The sequence below is a fragment of the Copadichromis virginalis genome, linkage group LG10 (assembly GCF_057382275.1).
Source record: "Copadichromis virginalis isolate Kocher_CV1m ecotype Utaka linkage group LG10, C_Virginalis_male_GT1.1, whole genome shotgun sequence".
Taxonomy (NCBI): domain Eukaryota; kingdom Metazoa; phylum Chordata; class Actinopteri; order Cichliformes; family Cichlidae; genus Copadichromis; species Copadichromis virginalis.
Window position 1 is genome coordinate 7,722,047 of NC_140627.1, and position 20,385 is coordinate 7,742,431.

The 20,385-nt window shown below is 35.9% G+C and overlaps 1 protein-coding gene across 1 annotated transcript in view; it reads left to right on the forward strand.

Moving 5' to 3' along the window:
* The window catches only part of LOC146699768 (endothelial cell-selective adhesion molecule-like), a 127,382-nt gene that overhangs the window by 96,740 nt on the left and 10,257 nt on the right, over positions 1–20,385 (forward strand). The window lies entirely within an intron of this gene.

Genomic DNA, 20,385 nt, shown 5'->3' on the forward strand with positions numbered 1-20,385 from the left:
AAAACCTGTTTGCCCAGCACGGGGATATTGAGTTCTATAAGATAAAGCCATAAACATGTTTGTCTGAGTCTTCTATCAAAAGTTACAGCGATTTATATGAAGTTGTTCAAAAACGCTTTATTTCGCCAAGACAATGCGTTTCTCACTGTTACATGCATTTGAATGGGAAACTCGCCTGAAACAAAGTATAGGTTTTCATTATGTGAATAATTTTAAAATCTTAGCTCAAACGGCTGCAAAACCTGTTTGCCCAGCACGGGGATATTGAGTTCTATAAGATAAAGCCATAAACATGTTTGTCTGAGTCTTCTATCAAAAGTTACAGCGATTTATATGAAGTTGTTCAAAAACGCTTTATTTCGCCAAGACAATGCGTTTCTCACTGTTACATGCATTTGAATGGGAAACTCGCCTGAAACAAAGTATAGGTTTTCATTATGTGAATAATTTTAAAATCTTAGCTCAAACGGCTGCAAAACCTGTTCTGTTTGCCCAGCACGGGGATATTGAGTTCTATAAGATAAAGCCATAAACATGTTTGTCTGAGTCTTCTATCAAAAGTTACAGCGATTTATATGAAGTTGTTCAAAAACGCTTTATTTCGCCAAGACAGTGTGTTTCTCACTGTTACATGCATTTGAATGGGAAACTCGCCTGAAACAAAGTATAGGTTTTCATTATGTGAATAATTTTAAAATCTTAGCTCAAACGGCTGCAAAACCTGTTTGCCCAGCACAGGGATATTGAGTTCTATAAGATAAAGCCATAAACATGTATGTCTGAGTCTTCTATCAAAAGTTACAGCGATTTATATGAAGTTGTTCAAAAACGCTTTATTTCGCCAAGACAATGCGTTTCTCACTGTTACATGCATTTGAATGGGAAACTCGCCTGAAACAAAGTATAGGTTTTCATTATGTGAATAATTTTAAAATCTTAGCTCAAACGGCTGCAAAACCTGTTTGCCCAGCACGGGGATATTGAGTTCTATAAGATAAAGCCATAAACATGTTTGTCTGAGTCTTCTATCAAAAGTTACAGCGATTTATATGAAGTTGTTCAAAAACGCTTTATTTCGCCAAGACAATGCGTTTCTCACTGTTACATGCATTTGAATGGGAAACTCGCCTGAAACAACGTATAGGTTTTCATTATGTGAATAATTTTAAAATCTTAGCTCAAACGGCTGCAAAACCTGTTTGCCCAGCACGGGGATATTGAGTTCTATAAGATAAAGCCATAAACATGTTTGTCTGAGTCTTCTATCAAAAGTTACAGCGATTTATATGAAGTTGTTCAAAAACGCTTTATTTCGCCAAGACAATGCGTTTCTCACTGTTACATGCATTTGAATGGGAAACTCGCCTGAAACAAAGTATAGGTTTTCATTATGTGAATAATTTTAAAATCTTAGCTCAAACGGCTGCAAAACCTGTTTGCCCAGCACGGGGATATTGAGTTCTATAAGATAAAGCCATAAACATGTTTGTCTGAGTCTTCTATCAAAAGTTACAGCGATTTATATGAAGTTGTTCAAAAACGCTTTATTTCGCCAAGACAATGCGTTTCTCACTGTTACATGCATTTGAATGGGAAACTCGCCTGAAACAAAGTATAGGTTTTCATTATGTGAATAATTTTAAAATCTTAGCTCAAACGGCTGCAAAACCTGTTTGCCCAGCACGGGGATATTGAGTTCTATAAGATAAAGCCATAAACATGTTTGTCTGAGTCTTCTATCAAAAGTTACAGCGATTTATATGAAGTTGTTCAAAAACGCTTTATTTCGCCAAGACAGTGTGTTTCTCACTGTTACATGCATTTGAATGGGAAACTCGCCTGAAACAAAGTATAGGTTTTCATTATGTGAATAATTTTAAAATCTTAGCTCAAACGGCTGCAAAACCTGTTTGCCCAGCACAGGGATATTGAGTTCTATAAGATAAAGCCATAAACATGTATGTCTGAGTCTTCTATCAAAAGTTACAGCGATTTATATGAAGTTGTTCAAAAACGCTTTATTTCGCCAAGACAATGCGTTTCTCACTGTTACATGCATTTGAATGGGAAACTCGCCTGAAACAAAGTATAGGTTTTCATTATGTGAATAATTTTAAAATCTTAGCTCAAACGGCTGCAAAACCTGTTTGCCCAGCACGGGGATATTGAGTTCTATAAGATAAAGCCATAAACATGTTTGTCTGAGTCTTCTATCAAAAGTTACAGCGATTTATATGAAGTTGTTCAAAAACGCTTTATTTCGCCAAGACAATGCGTTTCTCACTGTTACATGCATTTGAATGGGAAACTCGCCTGAAACAAAGTATAGGTTTTCATTATGTGAATAATTTTAAAATCTTAGCTCAAACGGCTGCAAAACCTGTTCTGTTTGCCCAGCACGGGGATATTGAGTTCTATAAGATAAAGCCATAAACATGTTTGTCTGAGTCTTCTATCAAAAGTTACAGCGATTTATATGAAGTTGTTCAAAAACGCTTTATTTCGCCAAGACAGTGTGTTTCTCACTGTTACATGCATTTGAATGGGAAACTCGCCTGAAACAAAGTATAGGTTTTCATTATGTGAATAATTTTAAAATCTTAGCTCAAACGGCTGCAAAACCTGTTTGCCCAGCACGGGGATATTGAGTTCTATAAGATAAAGCCATAAACATGTTTGTCTGAGTCTTCTATCAAAAGTTACAGCGATTTATATGAAGTTGTTCAAAAACGCTTTATTTCGCCAAGACAATGCGTTTCTCACTGTTACATGCATTTGAATGGGAAACTCGCCTGAAACAAAGTATAGGTTTTCATTATGTGAATAATTTTAAAATCTTAGCTCAAACGGCTGCAAAACCTGTTTGCCCAGCACGGGGATATTGAGTTCTATAAGATAAAGCCATAAACATGTTTGTCTGAGTCTTCTATCAAAAGTTACAGCGATTTATATGAAGTTGTTCAAAAACGCTTTATTTCGCCAAGACAATGCGTTTCTCACTGTTACATGCATTTGAATGGGAAACTCGCCTGAAACAAAGTATAGGTTTTCATTATGTGAATAATTTTAAAATCTTAGCTCAAACGGCTGCAAAACCTGTTCTGTTTGCCCAGCACGGGGATATTGAGTTCTATAAGATAAAGCCATAAACATGTTTGTCTGAGTCTTCTATCAAAAGTTACAGCGATTTATATGAAGTTGTTCAAAAACGCTTTATTTCGCCAAGACCATGCGTTTCTCACTGTTACATGCATTTGAATGGGAAACTCGCCTGAAACAAAGTATAGGTTTTCATTATGTGAATAATTTTAAAATCTTAGCTCAAACGGCTGCAAAACCTGTTCTGTTTGCCCAGCACGGGGATATTGAGTTCTATAAGATAAAGCCATAAACATGTTTGTCTGAGTCTTCTATCAAAAGTTACAGCGATTTATATGAAGTTGTTCAAAAACGCTTTATTTCGCCAAGACAATGCGTTTCTCACTGTTACATGCATTTGAATGGGAAACTCGCCTGAAACAAAGTATAGGTTTTCATTATGTGAATAATTTTAAAATCTTAGCTCAAACGGCTGCAAAACCTGTTTGCCCAGCACGGGGATATTGAGTTCTATAAGATAAAGCCATAAACATGTTTGTCTGAGTCTTCTATCAAAAGTTACAGCGATTTATATGAAGTTGTTCAAAAACGCTTTATTTCGCCAAGACAATGCGTTTCTCACTGTTACATGCATTTGAATGGGAAACTCGCCTGAAACAAAGTATAGGTTTTCATTATGTGAATAATTTTAAAATCTTAGCTCAAACGGCTGCAAAACCTGTTTGCCCAGCACGGGGATATTGAGTTCTATAAGATAAAGCCATAAACATGTTTGTCTGAGTCTTCTATCAAAAGTTACAGCGATTTATATGAAGTTGTTCAAAAACGCTTTATTTCGCCAAGACAATGCGTTTCTCACTGTTACATGCATTTGAATGGGAAACTCGCCTGAAACAAAGTATAGGTTTTCATTATGTGAATAATTTTAAAATCTTAGCTCAAACGGCTGCAAAACCTGTTTGCCCAGCACGGGGATATTGAGTTCTATAAGATAAAGCCATAAACATGTTTGTCTGAGTCTTCTATCAAAAGTTACAGCGATTTATATGAAGTTGTTCAAAAACGCTTTATTTCGCCAAGACAATGCGTTTCTCACTGTTACATGCATTTGAATGGGAAACTCGCCTGAAACAAAGTATAGGTTTTCATTATGTGAATAATTTTAAAATCTTAGCTCAAACGGCTGCAAAACCTGTTTGCCCAGCACGGGGATATTGAGTTCTATAAGATAAAGCCATAAACATGTTTGTCTGAGTCTTCTATCAAAAGTTACAGCGATTTATATGAAGTTGTTCAAAAACGCTTTATTTCGCCAAGACCATGCGTTTCTCACTGTTACATGCATTTGAATGGGAAACTCGCCTGAAACAAAGTATAGGTTTTCATTATGTGAATAATTTTAAAATCTTAGCTCAAACGGCTGCAAAACCTGTTCTGTTTGCCCAGCACGGGGATATTGAGTTCTATAAGATAAAGCCATAAACATGTTTGTCTGAGTCTTCTATCAAAAGTTACAGCGATTTATATGAAGTTGTTCAAAAACGCTTTATTTCGCCAAGACAATGCGTTTCTCACTGTTACATGCATTTGAATGGGAAACTCGCCTGAAACAACGTATAGGTTTTCATTATGTGAATAATTTTAAAATCTTAGCTCAAACGGCTGCAAAACCTGTTTGCCCAGCACGGGGATATTGAGTTCTATAAGATAAAGCCATAAACATGTTTGTCTGAGTCTTCTATCAAAAGTTACAGCGATTTATATGAAGTTGTTCAAAAACGCTTTATTTCGCCAAGACAATGCGTTTCTCACTGTTACATGCATTTGAATGGGAAACTCGCCTGAAACAAAGTATAGGTTTTCATTATGTGAATAATTTTAAAATCTTAGCTCAAACGGCTGCAAAACCTGTTTGCCCAGCACAGGGATATTGAGTTCTATAAGATAAAGCCATAAACATGTTTGTCTGAGTCTTCTATCAAAAGTTACAGCGATTTATATGAAGTTGTTCAAAAACGCTTTATTTCGCCAAGACAATGCGTTTCTCACTGTTACATGCATTTGAATGGGAAACTCGCCTGAAACAAAGTATAGGTTTTCATTATGTGAATAATTTTAAAATCTTAGCTCAAACGGCTGCAAAACCTGTTTGCCCAGCACGGGGATATTGAGTTCTATAAGATAAAGCCATAAACATGTTTGTCTGAGTCTTCTATCAAAAGTTACAGCGATTTATATGAAGTTGTTCAAAAACGCTTTATTTCGCCAAGACAATGCGTTTCTCACTGTTACATGCATTTGAATGGGAAACTCGCCTGAAACAAAGTATAGGTTTTCATTATGTGAATAATTTTAAAATCTTAGCTCAAACGGCTGCAAAACCTGTTTGCCCAGCACGGGGATATTGAGTTCTATAAGATAAAGCCATAAACATGTTTGTCTGAGTCTTCTATCAAAAGTTACAGCGATTTATATGAAGTTGTTCAAAAACGCTTTATTTCGCCAAGACAATGCGTTTCTCACTGTTACATGCATTTGAATGGGAAACTCGCCTGAAACAAAGTATAGGTTTTCATTATGTGAATAATTTTAAAATCTTAGCTCAAACGGCTGCAAAACCTGTTTGCCCAGCACGGGGATATTGAGTTCTATAAGATAAAGCCATAAACATGTTTGTCTGAGTCTTCTATCAAAAGTTACAGCGATTTATATGAAGTTGTTCAAAAACGCTTTATTTCGCCAAGACAATGCGTTTCTCACTGTTACATGCATTTGAATGGGAAACTCGCCTGAAACAAAGTATAGGTTTTCATTATGTGAATAATTTTAAAATCTTAGCTCAAACGGCTGCAAAACCTGTTTGCCCAGCACGGGGATATTGAGTTCTATAAGATAAAGCCATAAACATGTTTGTCTGAGTCTTCTATCAAAAGTTACAGCGATTTATATGAAGTTGTTCAAAAACGCTTTATTTCGCCAAGACAATGCGTTTCTCACTGTTACATGCATTTGAATGGGAAACTCGCCTGAAACAAAGTATAGGTTTTCATTATGTGAATAATTTTAAAATCTTAGCTCAAACGGCTGCAAAACCTGTTTGCCCAGCACGGGGATATTGAGTTCTATAAGATAAAGCCATAAACATGTTTGTCTGAGTCTTCTATCAAAAGTTACAGCGATTTATATGAAGTTGTTCAAAAACGCTTTATTTCGCCAAGACAATGCGTTTCTCACTGTTACATGCATTTGAATGGGAAACTCGCCTGAAACAAAGTATAGGTTTTCATTATGTGAATAATTTTAAAATCTTAGCTCAAACGGCTGCAAAACCTGTTTGCCCAGCACGGGGATATTGAGTTCTATAAGATAAAGCCATAAACATGTTTGTCTGAGTCTTCTATCAAAAGTTACAGCGATTTATATGAAGTTGTTCAAAAACGCTTTATTTCGCCAAGACAATGCGTTTCTCACTGTTACATGCATTTGAATGGGAAACTCGCCTGAAACAAAGTATAGGTTTTCATTATGTGAATAATTTTAAAATCTTAGCTCAAACGGCTGCAAAACCTGTTTGCCCAGCACGGGGATATTGAGTTCTATAAGATAAAGCCATAAACATGTTTGTCTGAGTCTTCTATCAAAAGTTACAGCGATTTATATGAAGTTGTTCAAAAACGCTTTATTTCGCCAAGACAATGCGTTTCTCACTGTTACATGCATTTGAATGGGAAACTCGCCTGAAACAAAGTATAGGTTTTCATTATGTGAATAATTTTAAAATCTTAGCTCAAACGGCTGCAAAACCTGTTTGCCCAGCACGGGGATATTGAGTTCTATAAGATAAAGCCATAAACATGTTTGTCTGAGTCTTCTATCAAAAGTTACAGCGATTTATATGAAGTTGTTCAAAAACGCTTTATTTCGCCAAGACCATGCGTTTCTCACTGTTACATGCATTTGAATGGGAAACTCGCCTGAAACAAAGTATAGGTTTTCATTATGTGAATAATTTTAAAATCTTAGCTCAAACGGCTGCAAAACCTGTTTGCCCAGCACGGGGATATTGAGTTCTATAAGATAAAGCCATAAACATGTTTGTCTGAGTCTTCTATCAAAAGTTACAGCGATTTATATGAAGTTGTTCAAAAACGCTTTATTTCGCCAAGACAATGCGTTTCTCACTGTTACATGCATTTGAATGGGAAACTCGCCTGAAACAACGTATAGGTTTTCATTATGTGAATAATTTTAAAATCTTAGCTCAAACGGCTGCAAAACCTGTTTGCCCAGCACGGGGATATTGAGTTCTATAAGATAAAGCCATAAACATGTTTGTCTGAGTCTTCTATCAAAAGTTACAGCGATTTATATGAAGTTGTTCAAAAACGCTTTATTTCGCCAAGACAATGCGTTTCTCACTGTTACATGCATTTGAATGGGAAACTCGCCTGAAACAAAGTATAGGTTTTCATTATGTGAATAATTTTAAAATCTTAGCTCAAACGGCTGCAAAACCTGTTTGCCCAGCACGGGGATATTGAGTTCTATAAGATAAAGCCATAAACATGTTTGTCTGAGTCTTCTATCAAAAGTTACAGCGATTTATATGAAGTTGTTCAAAAACGCTTTATTTCGCCAAGACAATGCGTTTCTCACTGTTACATGCATTTGAATGGGAAACTCGCCTGAAACAACGTATAGGTTTTCATTATGTGAATAATTTTAAAATCTTAGCTCAAACGGCTGCAAAACCTGTTTGCCCAGCACGGGGATATTGAGTTCTATAAGATAAAGCCATAAACATGTTTGTCTGAGTCTTCTATCAAAAGTTACAGCGATTTATATGAAGTTGTTCAAAAACGCTTTATTTCGCCAAGACAATGCGTTTCTCACTGTTACATGCATTTGAATGGGAAACTCGCCTGAAACAACGTATAGGTTTTCATTATGTGAATAATTTTAAAATCTTAGCTCAAACGGCTGCAAAACCTGTTTGCCCAGCACGGGGATATTGAGTTCTATAAGATAAAGCCATAAACATGTTTGTCTGAGTCTTCTATCAAAAGTTACAGCGATTTATATGAAGTTGTTCAAAAACGCTTTATTTCGCCAAGACAATGCGTTTCTCACTGTTACATGCATTTGAATGGGAAACTCGCCTGAAACAAAGTATAGGTTTTCATTATGTGAATAATTTTAAAATCTTAGCTCAAACGGCTGCAAAACCTGTTTGCCCAGCACGGGGATATTGAGTTCTATAAGATAAAGCCATAAACATGTTTGTCTGAGTCTTCTATCAAAAGTTACAGCGATTTATATGAAGTTGTTCAAAAACGCTTTATTTCGCCAAGACAGTGTGTTTCTCACTGTTACATGCATTTGAATGGGAAACTCGCCTGAAACAAAGTATAGGTTTTCATTATGTGAATAATTTTAAAATCTTAGCTCAAACGGCTGCAAAACCTGTTTGCCCAGCACGGGGATATTGAGTTCTATAAGATAAAGCCATAAACATGTATGTCTGAGTCTTCTATCAAAAGTTACAGCGATTTATATGAAGTTGTTCAAAAACGCTTTATTTCGCCAAGACAATGCGTTTCTCACTGTTACATGCATTTGAATGGGAAACTCGCCTGAAACAAAGTATAGGTTTTCATTATGTGAATAATTTTAAAATCTTAGCTCAAACGGCTGCAAAACCTGTTTGCCCAGCACGGGGATATTGAGTTCTATAAGATAAAGCCATAAACATGTTTGTCTGAGTCTTCTATCAAAAGTTACAGCGATTTATATGAAGTTGTTCAAAAACGCTTTATTTCGCCAAGACAATGCGTTTCTCACTGTTACATGCATTTGAATGGGAAACTCGCCTGAAACAAAGTATAGGTTTTCATTATGTGAATAATTTTAAAATCTTAGCTCAAACGGCTGCAAAACCTGTTCTGTTTGCCCAGCACGGGGATATTGAGTTCTATAAGATAAAGCCATAAACATGTTTGTCTGAGTCTTCTATCAAAAGTTACAGCGATTTATATGAAGTTGTTCAAAAACGCTTTATTTCGCCAAGACAATGCGTTTCTCACTGTTACATGCATTTGAATGGGAAACTCGCCTGAAACAAAGTATAGGTTTTCATTATGTGAATAATTTTAAAATCTTAGCTCAAACGGCTGCAAAACCTGTTTGCCCAGCACGGGGATATTGAGTTCTATAAGATAAAGCCATAAACATGTTTGTCTGAGTCTTCTATCAAAAGTTACAGCGATTTATATGAAGTTGTTCAAAAACGCTTTATTTCGCCAAGACAATGCGTTTCTCACTGTTACATGCATTTGAATGGGAAACTCGCCTGAAACAACGTATAGGTTTTCATTATGTGAATAATTTTAAAATCTTAGCTCAAACGGCTGCAAAACCTGTTTGCCCAGCACGGGGATATTGAGTTCTATAAGATAAAGCCATAAACATGTTTGTCTGAGTCTTCTATCAAAAGTTACAGCGATTTATATGAAGTTGTTCAAAAACGCTTTATTTCGCCAAGACAATGCGTTTCTCACTGTTACATGCATTTGAATGGGAAACTCGCCTGAAACAAAGTATAGGTTTTCATTATGTGAATAATTTTAAAATCTTAGCTCAAACGGCTGCAAAACCTGTTTGCCCAGCACGGGGATATTGAGTTCTATAAGATAAAGCCATAAACATGTTTGTCTGAGTCTTCTATCAAAAGTTACAGCGATTTATATGAAGTTGTTCAAAAACGCTTTATTTCGCCAAGACCATGCGTTTCTCACTGTTACATGCATTTGAATGGGAAACTCGCCTGAAACAAAGTATAGGTTTTCATTATGTGAATAATTTTAAAATCTTAGCTCAAACGGCTGCAAAACCTGTTTGCCCAGCACGGGATATTGAGTTCTATAAGATAAAGCCATAAACATGTTTGTCTGAGTCTTCTATCAAAAGTTACAGCGATTTATATGAAGTTGTTCAAAAACGCTTTATTTCGCCAAGACAATGCGTTTCTCACTGTTACATGCATTTGAATGGGAAACTCGCCTGAAACAAAGTATAGGTTTTCATTATGTGAATAATTTTAAAATCTTAGCTCAAACGGCTGCAAAACCTGTTTGCCCAGCACGGGGATATTGAGTTCTATAAGATAAAGCCATAAACATGTTTGTCTGAGTCTTCTATCAAAAGTTACAGCGATTTATATGAAGTTGTTCAAAAACGCTTTATTTCGCCAAGACAATGCGTTTCTCACTGTTACATGCATTTGAATGGGAAACTCGCCTGAAACAAAGTATAGGTTTTCATTATGTGAATAATTTTAAAATCTTAGCTCAAACGGCTGCAAAACCTGTTTGCCCAGCACGGGGATATTGAGTTCTATAAGATAAAGCCATAAACATGTTTGTCTGAGTCTTCTATCAAAAGTTACAGCGATTTATATGAAGTTGTTCAAAAACGCTTTATTTCGCCAAGACAATGCGTTTCTCACTGTTACATGCATTTGAATGGGAAACTCGCCTGAAACAAAGTATAGGTTTTCATTATGTGAATAATTTTAAAATCTTAGCTCAAACGGCTGCAAAACCTGTTTGCCCAGCACGGGGATATTGAGTTCTATAAGATAAAGCCATAAACATGTTTGTCTGAGTCTTCTATCAAAAGTTACAGCGATTTATATGAAGTTGTTCAAAAACGCTTTATTTCGCCAAGACAATGCGTTTCTCACTGTTACATGCATTTGAATGGGAAACTCGCCTGAAACAAAGTATAGGTTTTCATTATGTGAATAATTTTAAAATCTTAGCTCAAACGGCTGCAAAACCTGTTTGCCCAGCACGGGGATATTGAGTTCTATAAGATAAAGCCATAAACATGTTTGTCTGAGTCTTCTATCAAAAGTTACAGCGATTTATATGAAGTTGTTCAAAAACGCTTTATTTCGCCAAGACAATGCGTTTCTCACTGTTACATGCATTTGAATGGGAAACTCGCCTGAAACAAAGTATAGGTTTTCATTATGTGAATAATTTTAAAATCTTAGCTCAAACGGCTGCAAAACCTGTTTGCCCAGCACGGGGATATTGAGTTCTATAAGATAAAGCCATAAACATGTTTGTCTGAGTCTTCTATCAAAAGTTACAGCGATTTATATGAAGTTGTTCAAAAACGCTTTATTTCGCCAAGACAATGCGTTTCTCACTGTTACATGCATTTGAATGGGAAACTCGCCTGAAACAAAGTATAGGTTTTCATTATGTGAATAATTTTAAAATCTTAGCTCAAACGGCTGCAAAACCTGTTTGCCCAGCACGGGGATATTGAGTTCTATAAGATAAAGCCATAAACATGTTTGTCTGAGTCTTCTATCAAAAGTTACAGCGATTTATATGAAGTTGTTCAAAAACGCTTTATTTCGCCAAGACAATGCGTTTCTCACTGTTACATGCATTTGAATGGGAAACTCGCCTGAAACAAAGTATAGGTTTTCATTATGTGAATAATTTTAAAATCTTAGCTCAAACGGCTGCAAAACCTGTTTGCCCAGCACGGGGATATTGAGTTCTATAAGATAAAGCCATAAACATGTTTGTCTGAGTCTTCTATCAAAAGTTACAGCGATTTATATGAAGTTGTTCAAAAACGCTTTATTTCGCCAAGACAATGCGTTTCTCACTGTTACATGCATTTGAATGGGAAACTCGCCTGAAACAAAGTATAGGTTTTCATTATGTGAATAATTTTAAAATCTTAGCTCAAACGGCTGCAAAACCTGTTTGCCCAGCACGGGGATATTGAGTTCTATAAGATAAAGCCATAAACATGTTTGTCTGAGTCTTCTATCAAAAGTTACAGCGATTTATATGAAGTTGTTCAAAAACGCTTTATTTCGCCAAGACAATGCGTTTCTCACTGTTACATGCATTTGAATGGGAAACTCGCCTGAAACAAAGTATAGGTTTTCATTATGTGAATAATTTTAAAATCTTAGCTCAAACGGCTGCAAAACCTGTTTGCCCAGCACGGGGATATTGAGTTCTATAAGATAAAGCCATAAACATGTTTGTCTGAGTCTTCTATCAAAAGTTACAGCGATTTATATGAAGTTGTTCAAAAACGCTTTATTTCGCCAAGACAATGCGTTTCTCACTGTTACATGCATTTGAATGGGAAACTCGCCTGAAACAAAGTATAGGTTTTCATTATGTGAATAATTTTAAAATCTTAGCTCAAACGGCTGCAAAACCTGTTTGCCCAGCACGGGGATATTGAGTTCTATAAGATAAAGCCATAAACATGTTTGTCTGAGTCTTCTATCAAAAGTTACAGCGATTTATATGAAGTTGTTCAAAAACGCTTTATTTCGCCAAGACAATGCGTTTCTCACTGTTACATGCATTTGAATGGGAAACTCGCCTGAAACAAAGTATAGGTTTTCATTATGTGAATAATTTTAAAATCTTAGCTCAAACGGCTGCAAAACCTGTTTGCCCAGCACGGGGATATTGAGTTCTATAAGATAAAGCCATAAACATGTTTGTCTGAGTCTTCTATCAAAAGTTACAGCGATTTATATGAAGTTGTTCAAAAACGCTTTATTTCGCCAAGACAATGCGTTTCTCACTGTTACATGCATTTGAATGGGAAACTCGCCTGAAACAAAGTATAGGTTTTCATTATGTGAATAATTTTAAAATCTTAGCTCAAACGGCTGCAAAACCTGTTTGCCCAGCACGGGGATATTGAGTTCTATAAGATAAAGCCATAAACATGTTTGTCTGAGTCTTCTATCAAAAGTTACAGCGATTTATATGAAGTTGTTCAAAAACGCTTTATTTCGCCAAGACAATGCGTTTCTCACTGTTACATGCATTTGAATGGGAAACTCGCCTGAAACAAAGTATAGGTTTTCATTATGTGAATAATTTTAAAATCTTAGCTCAAACGGCTGCAAAACCTGTTTGCCCAGCACGGGGATATTGAGTTCTATAAGATAAAGCCATAAACATGTTTGTCTGAGTCTTCTATCAAAAGTTACAGCGATTTATATGAAGTTGTTCAAAAACGCTTTATTTCGCCAAGACAATGCGTTTCTCACTGTTACATGCATTTGAATGGGAAACTCGCCTGAAACAAAGTATAGGTTTTCATTATGTGAATAATTTTAAAATCTTAGCTCAAACGGCTGCAAAACCTGTTTGCCCAGCACGGGGATATTGAGTTCTATAAGATAAAGCCATAAACATGTTTGTCTGAGTCTTCTATCAAAAGTTACAGCGATTTATATGAAGTTGTTCAAAAACGCTTTATTTCGCCAAGACAATGCGTTTCTCACTGTTACATGCATTTGAATGGGAAACTCGCCTGAAACAAAGTATAGGTTTTCATTATGTGAATAATTTTAAAATCTTAGCTCAAACGGCTGCAAAACCTGTTTGCCCAGCACGGGGATATTGAGTTCTATAAGATAAAGCCATAAACATGTTTGTCTGAGTCTTCTATCAAAAGTTACAGCGATTTATATGAAGTTGTTCAAAAACGCTTTATTTCGCCAAGACAATGCGTTTCTCACTGTTACATGCATTTGAATGGGAAACTCGCCTGAAACAAAGTATAGGTTTTCATTATGTGAATAATTTTAAAATCTTAGCTCAAACGGCTGCAAAACCTGTTTGCCCAGCACGGGGATATTGAGTTCTATAAGATAAAGCCATAAACATGTTTGTCTGAGTCTTCTATCAAAAGTTACAGCGATTTATATGAAGTTGTTCAAAAACGCTTTATTTCGCCAAGACAATGCGTTTCTCACTGTTACATGCATTTGAATGGGAAACTCGCCTGAAACAAAGTATAGGTTTTCATTATGTGAATAATTTTAAAATCTTAGCTCAAACGGCTGCAAAACCTGTTTGCCCAGCACGGGGATATTGAGTTCTATAAGATAAAGCCATAAACATGTTTGTCTGAGTCTTCTATCAAAAGTTACAGCGATTTATATGAAGTTGTTCAAAAACGCTTTATTTCGCCAAGACAATGCGTTTCTCACTGTTACATGCATTTGAATGGGAAACTCGCCTGAAACAAAGTATAGGTTTTCATTATGTGAATAATTTTAAAATCTTAGCTCAAACGGCTGCAAAACCTGTTTGCCCAGCACGGGGATATTGAGTTCTATAAGATAAAGCCATAAACATGTTTGTCTGAGTCTTCTATCAAAAGTTACAGCGATTTATATGAAGTTGTTCAAAAACGCTTTATTTCGCCAGACAATGCGTTTCTCACTGTTACATGCATTTGAATGGGAAACTCGCCTGAAACAAAGTATAGGTTTTCATTATGTGAATAATTTTAAAATCTTAGCTCAAACGGCTGCAAACCTGTTTGCCCAGCACGGGGATATTGAGTTCTATAAGATAAAGCCATAAACATGTTTGTCTGAGTCTTCTATCAAAAGTTACAGCGATTTATATGAAGTTGTTCAAAAACGCTTTATTTCGCCAAGACAATGCGTTTCTCACTGTTACATGCATTTGAATGGGAAACTCGCCTGAAACAAAGTATAGGTTTTCATTATGTGAATAATTTTAAAATCTTAGCTCAAACGGCTGCAAAACCTGTTTGCCCAGCACGGGGATATTGAGTTCTATAAGATAAAGCCATAAACATGTTTGTCTGAGTCTTCTATCAAAAGTTACAGCGATTTATATGAAGTTGTTCAAAAACGCTTTATTTCGCCAAGACAATGCGTTTCTCACTGTTACATGCATTTGAATGGGAAACTCGCCTGAAACAAAGTATAGGTTTTCATTATGTGAATAATTTTAAAATCTTAGCTCAAACGGCTGCAAAACCTGTTTGCCCAGCACGGGGATATTGAGTTCTATAAGATAAAGCCATAAACATGTTTGTCTGAGTCTTCTATCAAAAGTTACAGCGATTTATATGAAGTTGTTCAAAAACGCTTTATTTCGCCAAGACAATGCGTTTTCTCACTGTTACATGCATTTGAATGGAAACTCGCCTGAAACAAAGTATAGGTTTTCATTATGTGAATAATTTTAAAATCTTAGCTCAAACGGCTGCAAAACCTGTTTGCCCAGCACGGGGATATTGAGTTCTATAAGATAAAGCCATAAACATGTTTGTCTGAGTCTTCTATCAAAAGTTACAGCGATTTATATGAAGTTGTTCAAAAACGCTTTATTTCGCCAAGACAATGCGTTTCTCACTTTACATGCATTTGAATGGGAAACACGCCTAAACAAAGTATAGGTTTTCATTATGTGAATAATTTTAAAATCTTAGCTCAAACGGCTGCAAAACCTGTTTGCCCAGCACGGGGATATTGAGTTCTATAAGATAAAGCCATAAACTGTTTGTCTGAGTCTTCTATCAAAAGTTACAGCGATTTATATGAAGTTGTCTCTCTCAAGCGCCACGGGGATATTGAGTTCTATAAGATAAAGCCATAAACTGTTTGTCTGAGTCTTCTATCAAAAGTTACAGCTATTTATATGAAGTTTTCATTATGTGAATAATTTTAAAATCTTAGCTCAAACGGCTGCAAAACCTGTTTGCCCAGCACGGGGATATTGAGTTCTATAAGATAAAGCCATAAACATGTTTGTCTGAGTCTTCTATCAAAAGTTACAGCGATTTATATGAAGTTGTTCAAAAACGCTTTATTTCGCCAAGACAATGCGTTTCTCACTGTTACATGCATTTGAATGGGAAACTCGCCTGAAACAAAGTATAGGTTTTCATTATGTGAATAATTTTAAAATCTTAGCTCAAACGGCTGCAAAACCTGTTTGCCCAGCACGGGGATATTGAGTTCTATAAGATAAAGCCATAAACATGTTTGTCTGAGTCTTCTATCAAAAGTTACAGCGATTTATATGAAGTTGTTCAAAAACGCTTTATTTCGCCAAGACAATGCGTTTCTCACTGTTACATGCATTTGAATGGGAAACTCGCCTGAAACAAAGTATAGGTTTTCATTATGTGAATAATTTTAAAATCTTAGCTCAAACGGCTGCAAAACCTGTTTGCCCAGCACGGGGATATTGAGTTCTATAAGATAAAGCCATAAACATGTTTGTCTGAGTCTTCTATCAAAAGTTACAGCGATTTATATGAAGTTGTTCAAAAACGCTTTATTTCGCCAAGACAATGCGTTTCTCACTGTTACATGCATTTGAATGGGAAACTCGCCTGAAACAAAGTATAGGTTTTCATTATGTGAATAATTTTAAAATCTTAGCTCAAACGGCTGCAAAACCTGTTTGCCCAGCACGGGGATATTGAGTTCTATAAGATAAAGCCATAAACATGTTTGTCTGAGTCTTCTATCAAAAGTTACAGCGATTTATATGAAGTTGTTCAAAAACGCTTTATTTCGCCAAGACAATGCGTTTCTCACTGTTACATGCATTTGAATGGGAAACTCGCCTGAAACAAAGTATAGGTTTTCATTATGTGAATAATTTTAAAATCTTAGCTCAAACGGCTGCAAAACCTGTTTGCCCAGCACGGGGATATTGAGTTCTATAAGATAAAGCCATAAACATGTTTGTCTGAGTCTTCTATCAAAAGTTACAGCGATTTATATGAAGTTGTTCAAAAACGCTTTATTTCGCCAAGACAATGCGTTTCTCACTGTTACATGCATTTGAATGGGAAACTCGCCTGAAACAAAGTATAGGTTTTCATTATGTGAATAATTTTAAAATCTTAGCTCAAACGGCTGCAAAACCTGTTTGCCCAGCACGGGGATATTGAGTTCTATAAGATAAAGCCATAAACATGTTTGTCTGAGTCTTCTATCAAAAGTTACAGCGATTTATATGAAGTTGTTCAAAAACGCTTTATTTCGCCAAGACAATGCGTTTCTCACTGTTACATGCATTTGAATGGGAAACTCGCCTGAAACAAAGTATAGGTTTTCATTATGTGAATAATTTTAAAATCTTAGCTCAAACGGCTGCAAAACCTGTTTGCCCAGCACGGGGATATTGAGTTCTATAAGATAAAGCCATAAACATGTTTGTCTGAGTCTTCTATCAAAAGTTACAGCGATTTATATGAAGTTGTTCAAAAACGCTTTATTTCGCCAAGACAATGCGTTTCTCACTGTTACATGCATTTGAATGGGAAACTCGCCTGAAACAAAGTATAGGTTTTCATTATGTGAATAATTTTAAAATCTTAGCTCAAACGGCTGCAAAACCTGTTTGCCCAGCACGGGGATATTGAGTTCTATAAGATAAAGCCATAAACATGTTTGTCTGAGTCTTCTATCAAAAGTTACAGCGATTTATATGAAGTTGTTCAAAAACGCTTTATTTCGCCAAGACAATGCGTTTCTCACTGTTACATGCATTTGAATGGGAAACTCGCCTGAAACAAAGTATAGGTTTTCATTATGTGAATAATTTTAAAATCTTAGCTCAAACGGCTGCAAAACCTGTTTGCCCAGCACGGGGATATTGAGTTCTATAAGATAAAGCCATAAACATGTTTGTCTGAGTCTTCTATCAAAAGTTACAGCGATTTATATGAAGTTGTTCAAAAACGCTTTATTTCGCCAAGACAATGCGTTTCTCACTGTTACATGCATTTGAATGGGAAACTCGCCTGAAACAAAGTATAGGTTTTCATTATGTGAATAATTTTAAAATCTTAGCTCAAACGGCTGCAAAACCTGTTTGCCCAGCACGGGGATATTGAGTTCTATAAGATAAAGCCATAAACATGTTTGTCTGAGTCTTCTATCAAAAGTTACAGCGATTTATATGAAGTTGTTCAAAAACGCTTTATTTCGCCAAGACAATGCGTTTCTCACTGTTACATGCATTTGAATGGGAAACTCGCCTGAAACAAAGTATAGGTTTTCATTATGTGAATAATTTTAAAATCTTAGCTCAAACGGCTGCAAAACCTGTTTGCCCAGCACGGGGATATTGAGTTCTATAAGATAAAGCCATAAACATGTTTGTCTGAGTCTTCTATCAAAAGTTACAGCGATTTATATGAAGTTGTTCAAAAACGCTTTATTTCGCCAAGACAATGCGTTTCTCACTGTTACATGCATTTGAATGGGAAACTCGCCTGAAACAAAGTATAGGTTTTCATTATGTGAATAATTTTAAAATCTTAGCTCAAACGGCTGCAAAACCTGTTTGCCCAGCACGGGGATATTGAGTTCTATAAGATAAAGCCATAAACATGTTTGTCTGAGTCTTCTATCAAAAGTTACAGCGATTTATATGAAGTTGTTCAAAAACGCTTTATTTCGCCAAGACAATGCGTTTCTCACTGTTACATGCATTTGAATGGGAAACTCGCCTGAAACAAAGTATAGGTTTTCATTATGTGAATAATTTTAAAATCTTAGCTCAAACGGCTGCAAAACCTGTTTGCCCAGCACGGGGATATTGAGTTCTATAAGATAAAGCCATAAACATGTTTGTCTGAGTCTTCTATCAAAAGTTACAGCGATTTATATGAAGTTGTTCAAAAACGCTTTATTTCGCCAAGACAATGCGTTTCTCACTGTTACATGCATTTGAATGGGAAACTCGCCTGAAACAAAGTATAGGTTTTCATTATGTGAATAATTTTAAAATCTTAGCTCAAACGGCTGCAAAACCTGTTTGCCCAGCACGGGGATATTGAGTTCTATAAGATAAAGCCATAAACATGTTTGTCTGAGTCTTCTATCAAAAGTTACAGCGATTTATATGAAGTTGTTCAAAAACGCTTTATTTCGCCAAGACAATGCGTTTCTCACTGTTACATGCATTTGAATGGGAAACTCGCCTGAAACAAAGTATAGGTTTTCATTATGTGAATAATTTTAAAATCTTAGCTCAAACGGCTGCAAAACCTGTTTGCCCAGCACGGGGATATTGAGTTCTATAAGATAAAGCCATAAACATGTTTGTCTGAGTCTTCTATCAAAAGTTACAGCGATTTATATGAAGTTGTTCAAAAACGCTTTATTTCGCCAAGACAATGCGTTTCTCACTGTTACATGCATTTGAATGGGAAACTCGCCTGAAACAAAGTATAGGTTTTCATTATGTGAATAATTTTAAAATCTTAGCTCAAACGGCTGCAAAACCTGTTTGCCCAGCACGGGGATATTGAGTTCTATAAGATAAAGCCATAAACATGTTTGTCTGAGTCTTCTATCAAAAGTTACAGCGATTTATATGAAGTTGTTCAAAAACGCTTTATTTCGCCAAGACAATGCGTTTCTCACTGTTACATGCATTTGAATGGGAAACTCGCCTGAAACAAAGTATAGGTTTTCATTATGTGAATAATTTTAAAATCTTAGCTCAAACGGCTGCAAAACCTGTTTGCCCAGCACGGGGATATTGAGTTCTATAAGATAAAGCCATAAACATGTTTGTCTGAGTCTTCTATCAAAAGTTACAGCGATTTATATGAAGTTGTTCAAAAACGCTTTATTTCGCCAAGACAATGCGTTTCTCACTGTTACATGCATTTGAATGGGAAACTCGCCTGAAACAACGTATAGGTTTTCATTATGTGAATAATTTTAAAATCTTAGCTCAAACGGCTGCAAAACCTGTTTGCCCAGCACGGGGATATTGAGTTCTATAAGATAAAGCCATAAACATGTTTGTCTGAGTCTTCTATCAAAAGTTACAGCGATTTATATGAAGTTGTTCAAAAACGCTTTATTTCGCCAAGACAATGCGTTTCTCACTGTTACATGCATTTGAATGGGAAACTCGCCTGAAACAACGTATAGGTTTTCATTATGTGAATAATTTTAAAATCTTAGCTCAAACGGCTGCAAAACCTGTTTGCCCAGCACGGGGATATTGAGTTCTATAAGATAAAGCCATAAACATGTTTGTCTGAGTCTTCTATCAAAAGTTACAGCGATTTATATGAAGTTGTTCAAAAACGCTTTATTTCGCCAAGACAATGCGTTTCTCACTGTTACATGCATTTGAATGGGAAACTCGCCTGAAACAACGTATAGGTTTTCATTATGTGAATAATTTTATCTCTTCAAACGGCTGCAAAACCTGTTTGCCCAGCACGGGGATATTGAGTTCTATAAGATAAAGCCATAAACATGTTTGTCTGAGTCTTCTATCAAAAGTTACAGCGATTTATATGAAGTTGTTCAAAACGCTTTATTTCGCCAAGACAATGCGTTTCTCACTGTTACATGCATTTGAATGGGAAACTCGCCTGAAACAACGTATAGGTTTTCATTATGTGAATAAT